The sequence below is a fragment of the Vanacampus margaritifer genome, chromosome 18, assembly GCF_051991255.1.
Source record: "Vanacampus margaritifer isolate UIUO_Vmar chromosome 18, RoL_Vmar_1.0, whole genome shotgun sequence".
NCBI classification, from domain to species: Eukaryota; Metazoa; Chordata; class Actinopteri; order Syngnathiformes; family Syngnathidae; genus Vanacampus; species Vanacampus margaritifer.
The window spans coordinates 5,258,206-5,276,564 of NC_135449.1; the positions used below are offsets into that span (position 1 = coordinate 5,258,206).

The window sequence follows — 18,359 nt, forward strand, 5'->3', positions numbered from 1 at the left end:
TTAACTTAACATATGTTGCATGTATTAGTGTTTTTTTATTCCCCTCAAAATGTGCGTGAAGCGTCAAAGGAGTTAGATTTGCAATTTGACCTGTTGACGTAAGTGACCGCAAGGGGGCGCCAAAACCACATTAATCGCATGAGGACCTTTTGAAACGCGATAAGATTTTTTTTTTACATTATCTATATATGTTTTTTCTTCATCTTGTTCATTTATTTTTTTATAGTTTTTTTTTGTCTTTTCTTGTTTTGTTTCCATTTAATTTTTTAATACTTTCTATTGTGTAATTTCAATGTATAATTTTGTCCTCAAAATTAGCCAACAACATGTAGAAAACATTTTACTTCAATATACTGTATTCTCAATTATTTTATGATTTTTCAAAGGACTGGCAGGAAGGATGAGCGCCTTCTAGTGGTCCAAATAAAACGTGCATGAAATCTCAAATTTCCATTATTTTTATTCTTTGATGCTAAAAATAAGACCTAAAGATAGAATTGAGAAACGATTTTTTTTTTTACAGCTCATCTCTTCACTGGTGACAAAAAGTACCAACATGCAGATGAACGAAAAAGTGGAATATTTAATCAATGAATCAGGATGAATAACTAACGCGGCTGTTGCTGACGCGTGTTGAGCAGATGCCGAGCAGCCTTGGGGGAGGCCGCAAGACTCTTTCGCCGGCTGCTTTGCTCTCATTTAGCAATGATTGCAATGATTTATTATTTAAATGTCGGCCATTTTCAAAACCTCCGACAAGGTGCATGCCAGCGTGTGTATTATTAATAAGAAGAGATCATTCCTCACAACACTTTGATTGCTCATTTCCAGATGTTTTTGTTGTCCTGTTTCAATATTTACGCACAGTCTCAGAGTTTATTTTTTATTTTTTTTTGGGGAGTCGACGCTTTCCCAAGCTGAGATAAGGTCAAGTGAAATTTCTCAATTTTTAATCACTTTTTGGGACACAATTCATAATTCATATGCATTTAGCGTCTGGTGACGATGTGAAATGATGTAAAAAGCGGGAGGTCGTTAACCTGTTGCAGGTGTCTTCTTCCATCTTATTTAAGATTTTTTTTTTAAATTAATTTAGAGGATGTGACGTTATTTGCGATGATCTAATACCTAATCAAACGCACCTGGGACCCAAGTGAGGTTACGTCCGGTATCAAATGGACGGATGGAAAAAAGAAATGTGTCATCCGTCGAAGAATGTCATCATTTCAGCCTACAAGAACTTGACCCGGAAGTTGAGAAACACGCAAGCGTGTCTCGCTGTGCGTTTATGCTTTGTGGAATAAAATGATCATATTGTTGTCAACCTTTCACTCTTGTCATAAAACAAACGCGTCGGTTAGACTCGCTGCTGCTTATTGATCGTCCGTTCAATTGATTTCCCTACAAGTCCATACAAACGCACTGTGGGGGGGGGGGGGGGGGGGGGGGGGTCATGTATTATACAAAGTGTTCAGATCAGGGATTAGAGCCTGCTCCCCCTCCCCTCCCCTCCCACCCGCCATCATCACTGCGACCTCCCCCCAATTCCATCAGTCAATTGTGGCCACTCTCAGGGGCATTTATCATTTTGACAGTTGCAGATAAGGCAATTATTTCCCCGCAGCAAGTACAAAATGTAGACAAGTGCTGCTGTGACACGGTGTGTCTCTCCGCTAGTCGATGTAACACAAAAGGAAGCAGATGTTAGCGACATTTGCGCTTGGACTTGATTTTGTGGATTGTTCGGCCGTTGCCATGGCGACACGGTTAACCGCTTCATTCAAAGAAGAAGCCTTGGTGCTGTTTCTGCGATCAGCTGAAAATAAAATGCTTCATGAAGACCTATAATAAATACATTGGCACAAGGAAAAGGGGAGTATGACGGCAAGCCAGCTCATTTTGACCGCTAGAGGGCAGCAGTAGACTAGTAGATTAGTCGACTTGGGGTGGGAAATTGAATGGACAGCATCCGCCACTAAAATATATCCTTGAAAATGTAGATACAAATAAATGATGGATTTTACAAGTATTATTATTAGAAATATATATATATATATATATATATATATATATATATATATATTATAATTCATTAGTAATATTTTAATTTGTCAACGTTTCATTATTTTATAGATTAAAAAATATATATTTTACTGTCCACCTTATATTGACTATTCAAATACTACAATTTTTTTTACTATGTTATCTAATTTCCTACTTTATTATTACATTTATTTTATGTGATATAACTTAGAGCGATGATTCTAAAACGTTTTACACTAAGTACTGCCTAAAAAAAAAATGTCTCTTTATCATACCAACTTAAAAACACTTAATATTAAAATAATTTATATGCCTAAAACTTTAGTTACTTTTATAAGCCTCTGACATCATTTGAACATTAACAGTGCACTTAAAGCTGCAGTATGTAACTTTTTGTTTTGTTTTGTTGAGGGAGTCAAACACTATAGAGGAAATGACACAATGCTGATAAAATAAAATAAAAAATCCCTTATTTTTTCTTAAAACTTTTTATTTTTATTTTGCAGCACTTTGAGATTGCTAAAACATAAAATGCATGACGTATGACATTTATTATTATTAACATTTTCTATGAAAATAATCGGGGCTGAGCGGACACCTTTGTTGTTGCAATATTGGACTCCAGCCTTAGGGGGCGCCAGTTGTTATGCACTGCAGCTTGAGATACAGGAAAAGAACCAAAAAAAAAACCTCATGAAATTATTTTGTTAAAATGCATTGCACATGAAAATTAAATAGAATATTATACTTAAATAAAAAATTAAAAACAAACCGTCCTTAAAGACTAAATGTGAACGTGTACATCATTTTGCAAAAGTTGAAAACAATATCTTGACTGGCAAAATTTAATTTAGATTTTTAATATGTAGTAATAATAATAAAAAATGCAAATAAATAAACTAATTAATAACAATAACTATATAGCTTATCATTTGTAAAATATATTAAATTTTTCTTTCTACTTTTAAAATAATTTTGCAGTGTAAAATCCATGTATTGTATTTGACTTTAATATTGTAAAAGCAAAAGCAAAAGATGAAGGTTGAGGATGAGGATGATGTCACATCTGAAAGTTAGCTTCTGTCATCAGATCATGAGGAAAAAAAAGAAGAAAGGTGAGTGCAATCTCATGATCCTCCCTTTGGCTGTCAGCACATTTTAATGACGGTCCAGTCGGGTCCTCGCCATCCCAACTTTCCCACGCAAACTTGAACGCGACTGAAAAGGTCAGTTCAAGCAGCAGACGGGAGTCGAGTTGTAAAAAAAAGCCAGCATTTCGACAACATGCTGCCCATAAAAAGATACATTCGCTCATTAAAATGTCCTTCGCTCTATCGCCATTTAATAAGCCTGCTTTATGGCATTTATTTTAATTTTTTTTTTTTGGTGCATTTTGCTACTTTTTAAAAATATATATAATTTTACTAAATTTTTTGAGAATTTTGCAATAGTGCAGACCGGATGAAAAACATTTGATATGAAATATCTGTAAAAAAAAAAAAAAAAAAAAAAAAAATCTAATTTCTAGCACAAATGTGTTGACCACTTTGTCAAATCTAAAAATTCTACACCCAAAAAGTTTTCCATTCATTAGGTTTAAAAAAAAATTTTTTTTTAGTATGAAGTCCTACTGCAACCAGGATTGAACTGACGCAGGCTCGAAAATACCGAGCGGTCGCTGAGCCTCCTCGATAAATCACACGGCCAAAAGAAGGCCGAGGTCTTTATTGTGTGTGTACGTGTGTGTGTACGTGTGTGTGTGTGTGTGTGTGTTTGGGGGGGTGCACTCGTATATTGACTGCACATCATCACAGGCTGAATTGTAAATCCTTTTTGGAGAAGATATATTGCACTGCCTTCACTTCTACCTGAAACACACAACAGACGGCTAAAGTCCACTCTAAAGACGCGTAACAGCGGATAAATACTTACCGCCATTTTTTTTGGGGAGTGAAGCGTCCCACCTCCTGTTCCAGGAAGTGGCCCGGCCGGCGTGGTCGTCCCCCTGTTGCAAAATGAGAGAGAGAGAGAAAATGAAGCTGAAGTGAGGATGGGGCCAACTTCAAGGTGTACTTTAGGACATTTGGACCTCTTTGGGAGCAAATTCTGAAAAGTGGATTCTGATATTTTCACTGGAATTGAGTCTAAAATCCTATAAAACGTTACGCAACATGTTTTTACGGAACTATTTTCAATGGTCAGACAAACATCATTTTTAAAAATTTATTTATTTAATTTTTTTTCTAGTGCAAATGATTCCTTTAAGTGTCCGACGGTGAAAACGCAATTCCCAAAAGTCCATGTTTGACAAGTGAAGGATTATTTAAAGACATGGTGAGCGTCAGAAACACAAATTATCAATCATCAATAATTTCATGTATTACTTGAATTGGAATCAACTGCAAATTGGATATTTTGTGCTGTATTAGTTTATAGTATTTATTTTTTTATTTAGAGGTTTCTGACACAATCATTTGCATCACATTCAGGAATCAGGAAAAAACAGAACAAAACAGATTTTTTAAAGCAACCTTAAAAAAAATATATATATGTAAATTTTGCGTTCATTTTGTCATATTTTTAGTACACAATCCTACTAAATTGCTATGAAAATAAACGTTGGCAATCATGCATCATTCAAAAACAAAAATCTCCATTTAAATGTTATGAACCTTTAGTTTTAGAACAAATCAAAATTTTGCTACGAAGCAAAAAAAAGAAGCTAAAATGCTAAATGGTGGCAAAAGTCGTTTGAGATGGATTCATTGCAACAAAATTTAAATCAGATGCAAATTATATGCATGGGGGGTGTGGCTTGGGCATATTCAGATGATGACATGCTGTGTGTTATCGGACCGTCGACAGAAACAGAAAAGATGATTTATAAAAAAAAATAAAATAAAAAATAAAAACACAGTTTGAGAAGTTGGTCCTCTTATTGACTGGAGTCCATTCATTCCCTCGCGTGTTGCCGTTGGTGGTCGAGCTTGACGGAAGGTTCGATTGTGGAAGTGCTGAATGGGAGCTCAACGGGAGAGCGCTTCCGTTAATTAGAGCGGATTGCATCTCCGGGAGTCAAACTTGGTTGATTGGGAAGAAAAAAAAATGTTGAAAAGGCGGAATGTGCCGTAATGAATGTTCTGAACTCCTGTTTCCGCAACCGTCGAGTAGTGAGTAATTTGCTTGGAGGAGTTTTGCCGAAAGTAGCTCAAGTTATCGTCATGGACGATGAGGCAGTTATGACATTTTCTCGTTTGCATTCTTGGATAATGATCGGGACCGTTTCTTGTTATGTTCGATTTCGGCGACAGTTACGTTTCTTCTTTTTACTTTTGCGGTAACGATGACGGACAGTTACAAGCCTCTCTTTTGTTATTTCCTGGACAGTTATGACGTTTGTTGCGTTTTACTTCTCTGAGAGTGGACAGTTACGAAATATTTTTTTCCCTCCGTTGTGTGTGTTACGTTTTCTTTGTTTTTATGTATTTTGTGATGATGGACAGTTACGATGTTTTTACATTTGAGTTCTGCTTGTTGAGACATTTTCTTGTTTTTAAAAAGTATTTCAGTGATGACAGTTAGTTACGTTTTCTCATTTTATTTCTGGGATGAGTTTATTTCTTGTTTTCAGTTGTCTCGTTTTATCTCTATGATGATAAAATTTCAATTTTCTCTATTTTCATTTCTATTGTTCAAGATTAAGACAATTTTTGTTGAATTTTGTTATCATGATGATGACAACCAGGGGTGTTAGAAAAAAATCGATTCGGCAAAATATCGCGATATTACAGCGCGCAATTCTCGAATCGATTTTTAAACTTTAACATTTTTTTTTTTTAAATGAAAATATTCAACAAAACGTCTTACTTAAGATTAGGATTCACACATTAAGCATGGAAGAATGTTCTATTAATGGAACATTAAGCCTTAATATTTTATTTCAGTGCTTGCAACTTGCTTGTTAAATGCAGTGGCTCAGTTATAAGCCTGAATTTTCAGATTAATAAATACATTTTCATACTAATATTACAGTGTACATGCACAAGTTTACCGATTAGTATTTTCTAAATTTTAGTGAAAAAAAAAAAAAAAATCGCAACAATTTTTTAGATTCGTATCGGGATTAATCGTGATATGAATCGAATCGCCATGACAACAGTCTCTCACTTTTTCATTTTATCACATTTTACTTCTGCGAACATTCACAGGAAGAACATTTTTCTTGTTTTTCAGTCATGACATTGTCTCACTTTTTTTTTTTTTTTTTTTTTTAATCACGATGACGGACACTCCTCTTCAAATGTCTGCGTTCAATAGCAAAAACCGTAACTTTCACATCAAAGCGCCTTCTAAAAAAATCAATAGAGTCGCAAACATTTCAGCTCGCGATGACTCCGTTTAGCATATTTAATAAGCGAGGTGCGTCTCCCGTTCAAAGCGGACATTCCAAAGGCTCTTAAACGCACGGTGAGCGCGCAAGAAGGACGACCCCCCCCCCCCCCTGCCCCCCGAACCCCCCGTTTGTCTTTACACATGAAATGAGCGATTGTTGGCGCCGGCTTAAGAAGAAGAGCTCCCGCGGTGTGTTATGACATGAGGCTACGGGTGTCCTTTTATACCTCGAGAGCCCCTTTGCCTCATTAGTTAACACACTTTCTTAGTTTCGAACAATACCTTAGCTTGGCGTCTCCCATCTGAGCCAACACACACACTTTTTTTTTTTTTTTTCTTTCTCTGTGGATACTTGCAGGGCCTGCAGCAGAGTTGCAGAGAAGCCCCCCCTCTGGTCCTAACAGCTTTAATACTTGTAATTATCTCTTGCTGGGGGAGGCTGGAAATTGGATTAGGGTGGTGAAGTCTCAGCTGAATGAATTACCTCCATCTCCCCACTTGGTGGGCCACACACTGATAAAAGTGCAGAGAGAGAGAGAGAGAGAGAGAGAGAGAGAAAAACAGGATTTGGATTCAGCCTTAGCATTCATGGCTTCCTTGTGGAAAAATGAAATTTTCCAAGAGAAGGGAGCGGCGTGCCCGGCGGTATCTGCCCCGCCGCATGTTTCATCTGCTGGCGCTCTCCCGGAAACGCAATTACCGCCGGCGTTATCGCCGCCTAAATGGTGACAAGTTTGGCAGCGCGGCAGGCGAAGCGTCGCGGCCGCCATCTTTTAGCGCCGTCACTTTTCTTTTCCAAAAGTTCAAATCGGACTTTTTGTTTGCACGTCAAAAGCTCATGGCGGAATAGAAATATTGTCAAATGAAAAATAGGAATACAAAAGTGTACACTTTTCCATATTTTTAAATGCCAAATGTTGTAAAGGCAAGCTAACTAAGCTAACACGCTAACTGTTAGCAATAGCAAGCTACTGCGCTGCCTGAGAGCTCCTCCGGGGTGCCGTTTTCACCGAATTGTTCTGAAAAATCATTCAAAATCTACAACATAAATAAATATAAATAAAAGTAAAAAAATAAATAAAACAAAATTATGAAATAAATCTTTTTTCATCTATCTATGCCAGTGTTGTATTGTGACTGGAAAGAAGCCACACAATGTCCATTGAACTGAAGCATAAAATGTGGCAAAGACATTTAATTACTTGCACTCTATTTAGCTCATTCAAACCCAAAAACGTCTAAATATGTTTTTTTAATACGTTGTCCTTCACTACCAAAAACATATTTATACGTTTTTTTATGTTTTGTTTTTTTTTAAGCTGGAGCATACAGAAGGCTTTGATGCAGCCTCTGATCTGAAGAGGTTGCTTTAAGCAATGGTAGTTATTTAAAAAAACAGCCAGCAGGTGGCAGCAGAGTATAAGAGATCATCCAGGGCCATGTTGCAAAAAAGCTCTTTTTGCCAGTGTTTTCAACAGGTTTGTGAATAACGATGAAACTTTAAACTATATTCTAATGCTACAAATATATATTTTTTTCCTGATGAAAGAAGAGACTCTAATCTTTCTTTTGGTAGTTTCCATGTTTTTATAGCAAAAGAACATTAGAATATTCCGTGAGCCTTGCAAAATTAGTCAAAATTCAGTAAAACAGCCGGGAGCGAAGGGGGTTGCTTCAGTGAAAATGGCTGGGAGTGATGTCATGTGTTTTTTTTTTTGTGTGATAAATAGCATTTGAAGCTGCTATTTGCAGGCTATGTTGTTACAGTGTTGTTTTAAATGTGTCACACATCCCCCCCCCCCCATGGCCCCCGCCAACAACGCGACAAAGTTGGCTTTAACGGCCACGCTCCGAGTCTGCATACATTAGCGGGCTAACTGGTTCGAAATGAGGATTTTATTAGAAATCATCAAACACGGGCGTTTAAATGAAGCCAAAACGACCTCAACTAAGCTGAACTAAAGAGACGTTTTCTCTCGGCGGGGCCGTTAAAGACTTTCACTTCATTTGGAACGCAGCCAACGTTGTTGTTTTCTCCCCCGTTTTTTCTTCCTTGTATTTATTTCAGCGCGGCATTCATTTGGAAACCCAAAGTTCCCGCTGTGCCGTCGCAAGCGCTGCGATCAAAAGACGGGAGGACGAGCTCGCCCCCGCGCCGGCTCTCAGACACCCCCTCGTCTTTTCCACTTCCCATTCCTTTAACCCCCCACCGAGGACAATCCTTGAAGGTAGATAAAAAGAACAACAAAAGATAATTAAATCTAAAAAAAAAAAAAAAAAGGGAGGGAAACAGTCGGGGTTGGATTTGGGCACAGTGAGGGTTTTGGGGCCTCCAAACATTTACACTCCGCTTTCGGGACGTCTTATCACAATAAAAGACGCTCTCATTTGCATTTGTCCAATTGCAAAAGCGGGCGTTTTTTTTTTTTTTTTTTACGACGGGATTATCACTTTATCGCTCGGACGCGCCCTGTTGACAAAATCTGAAATTATAATACAGTAATGCTTCACGTAGACGCTGCAGCTATTTAGACTGGCCGGGATTTAATATTCATTGCTTTTGCAGCTTGGTTGGTTTTAGGGCGCTATCACCCTTATCCACCCTCCTCCCGACCCCACCCACTCGCCAACCACGACTGGGACACAGCCCCCCCCCCCCCCCCCCAAAACATTCTCTCTCTCTCTCTCTCTCTTGTGCTGTCCCCAATCACTCTCCCTGTCCTTGTTTTTGATCTTCAAACGCTGGTCGCTATAATGACTACAAATCAGGGATGAAGGTGAGTGATCACAACGTGGCCCACCCATCCCAGCTGGCCTTTTTACTCCCCTCCCATGATGCATCTTTCCACACTCTTCCCCCCCCCCCAGAGCGGGCGAGCAAGCCAGCGAGGGCTCCAAAGTAGGAATTAACTTTGACAACGTGAATGGCAACCGCGCCGAAACAAACAAAATGCACACGGCGGGACTTCATAATTCAAAGGCCTGATAGGTCATGTGACCATGCGAACAAGCATATAAATAAATAAGGCAGAAATAAATAAATAAATAAACCCAAATAAAATAAACCTAAAAACAAAATCTTCAAAAAAATTTTGAGAAGCGCAATCCACAAAAAAAAAAAAAAATAATAATTTTTTTAAAAATATTAAAATCTGCAAATATACATCTACTGTCTTCATATTAGTTCATTTTCTGGATTCAAAATATAATGACATTTTATTTATTTTTTTTTAGTTCTCCCATATAATATAATCCTACTTTCTTGTGAACCTTTGACCCCTAAAATAGAACATGATAAAAATAAAAACTAATTAAGAAAAACAAAACAAAGAAATGCACAAATAAGTAATAATTGTAATAGTCATATTTTTTTAAAAAAGAGTTTGAGAAGTTTGACACACTTTCATCTTATCACCAGCCAGAAGTTGAGCTACACTGTATTTGTATGCAATGTTTGCGTGAGAACTCTGAAAAGAAAGTAAGACAATACAAAATGTATATAATTAATCAATAATTAAAAACAAATAAAATATTTTTAAAATTAAAATACATAATAAAACAATATACTTAATACATTTTAAAAAAGACTAAAATTACCTGTACTATGGCAATATCAAATTTATATAAAAATTTAATTTTTAAAAAATTTAAAATGCCTAAATAAATAAAATATGATGAATAAATACAAATAAAAAAATAATTAAAATGTTGAAAAAGTAAATGAAAATATTTATTCATTTTATATTATTATTATTATTATTATATAGGATATTTGCCACAGCACATTTAGTATGTAAGATTACTAAATGTCAGACAAGGTAATAAAATCCAGACTCATATTTTTGTACTTGTCTAAGGCTTTCCAAAGATTGTGCAGAAATTATCTAATTTTACTTTAATAATATTTGATATTGTTTATTCATCTATTTATGCCAGCGACGTATAGTGACAGGCAGGACAATTAAATATTCTTCCACTAGATGGCAGTAGGTGCAATTAACCTGTCGCTATTCATACATCAGAATAAAGACTAAATATTTCTTGTAAACGTTTTGCGTATTCCAAAGTGAAATGTGTGTGTTTTCCCACCACACAACACTTTCATGATGGTGAGATAGAAGTTTTGTCATTTTCAAGAGTTGTCCAAAGTTTGCGAGTTTAATGGCCGTGCAAGTTGCAAGAATTAAAAAGTGTCCCGGGCACGCTGCGCTGGCATCCTTTCACATCATAACTTCCTAATGGCTTGTTTAGATGATTCATGCCAATCAAACATCTGTTCGGCAGCGGCGCTTTATCAAGAGGCGCACCTGCCGACCTCCGACCGACCTCCACCGAGGCCCGGCACGGTGAAAGTAAAAACTTTGAAAAAAAAAAAAGAAGCAGCCCAGGAAGAGTTACTTTGATGAGGTCTGTTTTCCTTGGTGGAGGTCTGCCCTGTCGCCGCTTCTTTCTCCTTAATGTGCCCGGCAAGAAAAAATGTTTCGCTAGGGAGCAGGGGGTGAAATTTTTTCTCATCCAAATGGATGGCAATTTCCCACCATTTAGCACCTGAAGGTAATTAGCTTGAAGAGATTGCGGAGTGAGAAACACGTTCACGGGACATTAACTCTCGTACATTCTCCAGTTGCAGCGAATTAATAGGAAAGATTAAAGTTTAAAGAGAGCAAATGCCATTAGCGCACGCACGCACACGCACACGCGCGCGCACACAAACACACACAGCACCTCTCTGCGGCGCCATCCTCCACCTTTTTTTTTTTACGACAAGTCTGGATCTTTTGCGCCGCATCGGGCTGGCGTTACGACAGCAGGTAATAAGTGGCGCAAATGAGAGCGAGGCGCAGCTGGGCAAAGTGCGGCCATGAAAAGCCCCACATGACATTTTTCTTCGTCGATGAAGCCGACCCTGCATTGAAATGAAATGAAATGCGATTCATCCGTTCCAGCGCCCCCTAGTGTTGGAATAAAGATAAATTGCAGTGTATCGTAACGTGGATGTTTCTTTAATGGGCGTGGCCTAGTGAGTGACATCATAACCTGTCGTTGGAGCTCCGTGTTTGTTTGACTGTCCCGCCAATGTGTCAATGTTAAGGTTGTACTTCATGAAAAAGAAAAGATTTACATAATCTTAAATTGAAATAGAGAGTATTCGATATTTTGGGGAAGTCAATTTACTGTTTGCTGTTATGTTCCCTTAAAACGAATGGCAATGTTTTATTCTTCTAATTTCTCCTAACTGATCATAAAATGGCCACAAGATACTGGTATCGGCCGCCGTCACCGATTACCGATACTGTGAAATAAGGCCGGGTTTAGCCTCGAAACCGGTACTCACCCGTTCCAAATTTTTACATTTAAATATTTTAGTTATTAGACAATATTAGTTTTTTTTGTGACAATTTACTTTTAGCACTTTGCAGGTTTTTTTTGTTAAAAAAAAGTTTTACAATGGTACAATTTCCCCAAAAAGATTGGAGACGTTATATCGGCTTTTATATGATATATGTTTTAATATTCTGTTAATTTGAGAATATTTTTACATTTAAATATTTTGTTATTAGACATTATTTTATTTTTTATTTTTTTATTTTTTACAATTTACTGCTAGCACTTTGCAGTTTTTTTTGTTTAAAAAAAATAAAAAGTTTTACAATGGTACAAGTTCCAAAAAAGAAAAGATTGAAGACACTATATCGGCTATAAAAACGATATATATTTTAATATTCAGTTAATCTGAGAATATTTTTGCATTGAAATATTTCGGTTATTAGAAAATATTTGGTTGTTTTTTTGGGGGGACAATTTACTGCTAAGTACTTTACAGTTTTTTTTTTGTAAAAAAAAAAAAAAAAAGTTTTACGATGGTACAATTTCCAAAAAAGAAAAGATTGAAGACGTTATACAATATATATTTTAACATTCTGTTTATTGGAGAATATTTCTACAATTTAAATATTTTTAGACAATTTACTGCTAACTCTTTGCAGTTATTTTTATTTTTTTTATGTTTTACAATGGTACAATTTCCACAAAAGAAAATATCGGCTGTTATACAATATATATTTTAATATTCAGTTTATTTGAGAATATTTTATTTATTGAACAATTAAATATATATATATATATATTTTTTTTTTACAACGTAGCATTTTCCTAAAACGAGCAATTTTAAACAGTTTTGAATATATTGTGTTTAACGGAGAATTCATGGAGAAGACATTGCATTTTTTTGCGGTTCATTTGAAATGTCAATAAACGTGCTCGCGAATACACAAAAGAAAAGCAATTCCCTGGTTAGCATTTACAGTACTTGGCTAACTCAAGCGTGACCTTGAAACCAAAGTCTGTAAGCCAACTACGATTTTCGGCGTTGTAATGTTTGAGAAGGCAAAATGTTGCGATGGGATCTCATCGGATGGCGTTTAGAGCTGATTTGTTGTAGCTGAACAAAAAAAACCTTTTAGCGAGCAGGCGTTGGTGTTTGTTGGGTGGTAAAACGGCAATCACAAGTTTGGACACCCCAATGGAGACACGTCGGAATTTATCGGGCAGAAAAGCCTCGTGTAAATTCCGAGCGAGGGAAAAGTTGAGTCCTCCTCGCTGTCCAATATCAATTTCCCACATTTTAACGGCCCGCGTTACGGCGCTCATCATTCATCGCAGTGTGTCGGCCGCACTTTTTTTTTTTTTCTTTCTTTCTTTTTATGAGATCTGAAGCAAATTTTTGCTGGGGGATCCTATAGGCCATTAAGCATGCAGTAATTTTATCCTTGTTTCCTTAATGACGCCATAATGGCGAGTGAATTTCTTAACTAAAGAGCAGAGAACATTGTGAAGGTCAGCTTCATCTGTGGACTCCCTCATGCGCTTCTCGCAGAGATTGGAAAAGTCGGGCGTTTTTTGAGGAGTCATTAATAACGCTAAAGCTGAAGGCCTATTTGCGTCCTCGCTTTCTACCTTTTTAATGCCACTCTCTCTCTCTCTTTTTCTCTGGCCCCTCATGCAGAGAGAATGAAGAAAGAGGGGGAAAATGGCAGCTCGCTGACATATAGATGGCGGACGCGGCGCCGCAGTGATTTAGACGCCGTGCCTTTGTTATCACTTGAATCATTTTCCCTTATTGCTTTTATTTCGCCCATGGACGAAACACTTGATGGGACAAAATGCCAACTGGAACTTTTTCTTTTTTTTTTTTTTTTTGGTTCTCAAAGTCTAATGAGAATTACAATCTCGCTGAGGCTTGAAACGCTGGCTGCTTTGTCCTGATCGCCTTAGATATTGTTCCGAGTCAGTCATTTGTCACAGCGAGGCATGCTGGGATGGCGGCCCGCTAATCAACGGCGCAGTCTGCGGGCAACTGTCTTCTTCTTTTTTTTTTTTTCTTTTTTCTGCTGCCATGGCAACTCAGGCCCGAGAAAGGCTGCGGGGCTAAGGGGGCAGCGGCGCTCGCACCGAATACTCGGGCGTCTTTTAAAACAGGACTTGGCAAACTTTTTAGGTCACGTCGGGAAAAAGTCATATAATTAAGATAACAAAATTCATATTTGTTAACAATATGATGGGGCTCTGAGGTCTGCAGACTCGGGTCTATTGGTGAAGCAAACACGGTGAAGCAGCATTTAGCTGTGATGCCGCACGCAAATGAGGAAGAAGCTGCCATTGGTAACTGCTTTTGAATCCAGGTTAACTCTTTGACTGCCAAAAACGTTAAATAACGTTTAGTAAAATCCTATGGAGGAGTGCCAAAGACGTTAAAAGACGTTTGTTTCAAAACAGAGGTGAAACTAACCATTTTCTATTGTTGATTACTGAAAAACGGAGTAAGGTAGAAACAAACTTTTTTTTCTGATGAAAGATGAGAGTCCAATCTTTCATTTGGTAGTATGTGTGTTTCCATAGTCCAAACACATAATTTTCTGTGGACCTTGAAAGATCAGTCAAAATGCTTAAATCGGCTGGCACCCACGGCATCCCTTTTCTGAAAACGTCTGGCAGTCAAAGAGTTAAAAACTTTTTTAAAACTGCCCCCAATTCCTTTGATGAAGGCCGTTTAGGTATTTTTAAAATCAACTTCACTCTGCAGTCTTTTTTAGTAATTTCAGAGCGCTACTTTTGATTTCCTTCCTTTGCTTTTAAACAAATTTTTACCGCCAAAAATGTCAATTGACATTAAGGACACGCCCACTTTATACCGCCAATGGCGTTTTTTTTTTTTTTTCTCTCAATGGGCAATGCAACGTCTTGTGCAGGGCTGGTTTGTGAATGGGATTGGAAAATCCCCAAAACAACCACTGACTACGGCCAATGTCGAAGGTCAAAGGTCAAAAACGAAATATAAAAGATAAAATACTAAAATATTCAACAAGAGAAGCCTTTTAGAAGTTTTTTTTTTTTTAACTGTACTGTATCTTTAATTTGCAACATTATTTATATATATTATATATATTTTTTTTTTTGGGGGGGGGGGGGGGGTGATATCACCACTTTATTATTTTACAATTCTGACTTATTTTAGTCACATTATGACCATTTTTCTTGCAAAAATAAAAAATAAAAATCACTGAATTTCTCTTATTATTATATCTTCTTCCTGGTAATTCTCCAACTTGTGTCAGACGTGATTGCAAATGACCCGAAGCAAAACACGGGCAAAACGAGCCTCCAAAACCCACCGACATTTTCCTTTTCCCTCCCCAAGCGTCACGTTTAATCGCAAAGAAGTGGGATTCACTTTGAACGAGAAAAAAGAACAAATTAAACGGCTGCGACAAGATGATCGATTACCTGTAAGTCCACCTCACACAGAAATGAGAGTTTTTTTTTTTTTAATGACGGCCTGTCTCTTCGTGGACGTGAAATTCAAACGCTACCTTTCAGACGTCACCCCCAACGCGAGCACTTTGTCTTTGTCACCGCCGCGGAGGACGTTGTTATTAGCAGTCTGCCTTTCTATTAAGCAATTTTTTTTCCACTACAAGGAACATCTCGCTGTTACATATTTCATATCATATTTTCACACATTAGATTTTTTTTTGGAATTAAACCAAGCTTCTACAAGAGGACAAGAAGACGTTCCTTTCTATTTATTTCATCTATTTTTACATGAAATTAACCACCCATGAAAGAGTGCTAATTTACACTTCATAAAATTCAAATATTTCCCATTTATGAGCGCCACATATGCTTATTGTGACTATTTTCCTGCAGGTGGTGCTCACTCCCTAAAAGCACCCCCCCCCCCCTCCCTGGCGGTCCACACGACTGCTTGTATTGATCCAGTTATCATGCTCAGATCATCGCGACATGGACACAAGAGGGAAGGAGTGTCTCCAGAAAAAAGAAAAAAGAAAAAAAAAAAGAAAAAAAAATCGCAACGTCGTGGCGTCTTCAGAATGACCGATCAGATGAAGTTGTCGTCAATTTACATTGCTTGAGTTTAGGATGTTAAAAGTCTTCATGTTACAATAATAACACGGAAATATTTTGGAAAAAGCATAGTCATATGTATAATAGTATTACCCCACCCCCCACCCCACACAAAAAAAAAGTTTTGATACTGTGAGATAAAAGGCCTAATGTTAAAAAGTCATAAGACATAAAAAAAAAAAAAAAAAAACAGAAAAAAAAAGAGAGCAATGAGGATGACATGTCAAATCGGTAAAATTACCGAATGAACAATACTGAGCTCTCCAGGAAAAATAAGACTTGAGACCAATGTTGCATAAGAAAAGTTGGAAAAAAATGCGCTATTGCGAGCACAAATGTAAATGCTACGAGAAAAGTTGAAATATTGCGAGCCAAAAACTTGCAATGTCATGAAAATAAAATAAAAATAAATAATAATTGCGTCGGATGTTTTTTGGAAAAACGACATTCGGTGATGAGAACAATGTCGGAACTTTGTGAGTAAAAAGTCGGAACGTTGTCAAACAAAAGTCGTAAGGCCAAGAGAGTGAAACACACAAATTCCTTTTAGAAAACAGTTGCAACAAGAAAAAGAAGAACAATTTTACATGAAAAAGTCGTAATGTGAAATGTGAAAAATGAATATTGCAGATGAATTTGAGGATATCGACAGAATTGGTTAAATGTGGAACAGGCGACTGCCGGACAAAAATCTGAATGTTAAGATAATTTTTGGGAAATAACATTTTGAAAAAAAGACGGAAAAGTTTTGAAAATGTCATAAATGAGGCGCAAAATTCATAATGCGACTAGAATAAACTATCGTACTTTTTGAAGAAAAAGAAGGCTTCTATTAAGGAAAATGTAACAATTTTAAAAGCATGAAATCGTAGTAATGCAAAAAAAAAAAAGTTGTAATATTATGAAAATAAAGTCATAAAATTATCACAGGGTTTTTGCAGAAATCACCTAATTAAATTTTTGACTTTTTTTTTTTAAATACTTTTTTTTCGACCATTATGAGAATTTTTGCATACTTTGCCACAAGCAGAGAGCGCCTATCGCCTGCTAACTCTTCCAACTATCATTTTTTTACTTTTAAAAGTCTTAACTCTTTGACTGCCAAAAACGTTAAATAACGTTTAGTAAAATCCTATGGAGGAGTGCCAAAGACGTTAAAAGACGTTTGTTTCAAAACAGAGGTGAAACTAACCATTTTCTATTGTTGATTACTGAAAAACGGAATAAGGTAGAAACAAACTTTTTTTTTTCTGATGGAAGATGAGAGTCCAATCTTGTTTTGGCAGTATGTGTGTTTCCATAGTCCAAACACATAATTTTCTATGGACCTTTAAAGATCAGTCAAAATGCTTAAAATCGGCTGGCACCCACGGCATCCCTTTTCTGAAAACGTCTGGCAGTCAAAGAGTTAATGTTACAATAATAACACGGAAATATTGTCTATAATAGTACTACAAAAAAAGGTGTTTTCAATAAAAACATCGGAATGTCACAAGTTTGAAGTTTACAAGAATAAAGTTGTGATATTGTGAGACAAAAGTCGGCATGCTACAATAAAAAAGTTGGGGATTTGCATGAAAAAAATTATCGGGAGCAAAAATACTCAAGATGCAACGCTATGAGAAAAGTTGAAATAAGGCGAGCCAAAACTTACAATGCCATGAAAATAAAATGTAAAAAATCAGGAGAAATAAAATGGATATTGAGGAAAAAAAGACATACTGTTATAAGAAGTAGGAATTTATGGGGACAAAAGTTATTATCGTAAATCGTAAGATTGTGATTTTACAGAAATGTTGAGAAAAAATCATCTCGGTATTGCAGGTAAAAACACAGTTTTGAGGATAGAGCCAGAATTAATTCGATACAATGTGGAATAGGTCCGAATGTTAAGAGATTTAAAAAATAAAATAAAATCTGGAGAAAAAAGACGTAACGTCTTTTACATTCACAATTTTAAAAGAATAGAGTCGTAATAATGCACATTAATGTCGTAACATGAAAATAAAAAAGTTACGAGAACAAAAAAAAAACCCTCACCGTCACTTCATAAACTAATTTTTATTTTTTTTGCAACACAAACGGGATTAAAAAACGACTGCATGGACATGTTATGACTTCTCGTCTACTTTCGATGTCAAATCAGTGTGTGTTCAATATTCATAGCACAGCGTTGCACATATCGCACACGTTGCAGGTTATGCTGCTAGCGAAGCAGGAGCCATAAAAGCCGCCTCCCCTTGACCGGCTTCCGTGCAAAAAAAAAAAAAGCTCCGATATATCCTTTGCTTGATCACTTTGCCCTCATCGTAATCACTTTCCGGGTTGATTGATGGCGGCGAGGGTCACAGTGCAGTGGAGGTGCGACGCTCTCCAGATGTTCGCCGCCTCCTAAGAGCTTTCTGCTCACCTGCCCCGCAAGGGGGCTTTTGTCTTATTTAGAGCGCGGGAAATGTGCGACGCGACAGGCGCCGCTGCCCTCATTTGTTCTGTGGATT

At 36.9% G+C, this 18,359-nt stretch overlaps 1 protein-coding gene across 19 annotated transcripts in view; it reads right to left on the reverse strand.

Moving 5' to 3' along the window:
* The window catches only part of fbxl15 (F-box and leucine-rich repeat protein 15), a 158,969-nt gene that overhangs the window by 1,260 nt on the left and 139,350 nt on the right, over positions 1 to 18,359 (reverse strand). For 13 of the 19 annotated variants that reach the window (XM_077550693.1, XM_077550674.1, XM_077550676.1 and 10 more), the window contains one exon: positions 3,976 to 4,048. The gene's annotated coding sequence lies outside the window, so the exon portion shown is untranslated. Of the gene's footprint in view, positions 1 to 2,541; positions 2,701 to 3,975; positions 4,049 to 6,919; positions 6,949 to 18,359 lie in introns of those variants that run through there. The other 6 variants (XM_077550675.1, XM_077550671.1, XM_077550684.1 and 3 more) reach the window with 5 other exon arrangements.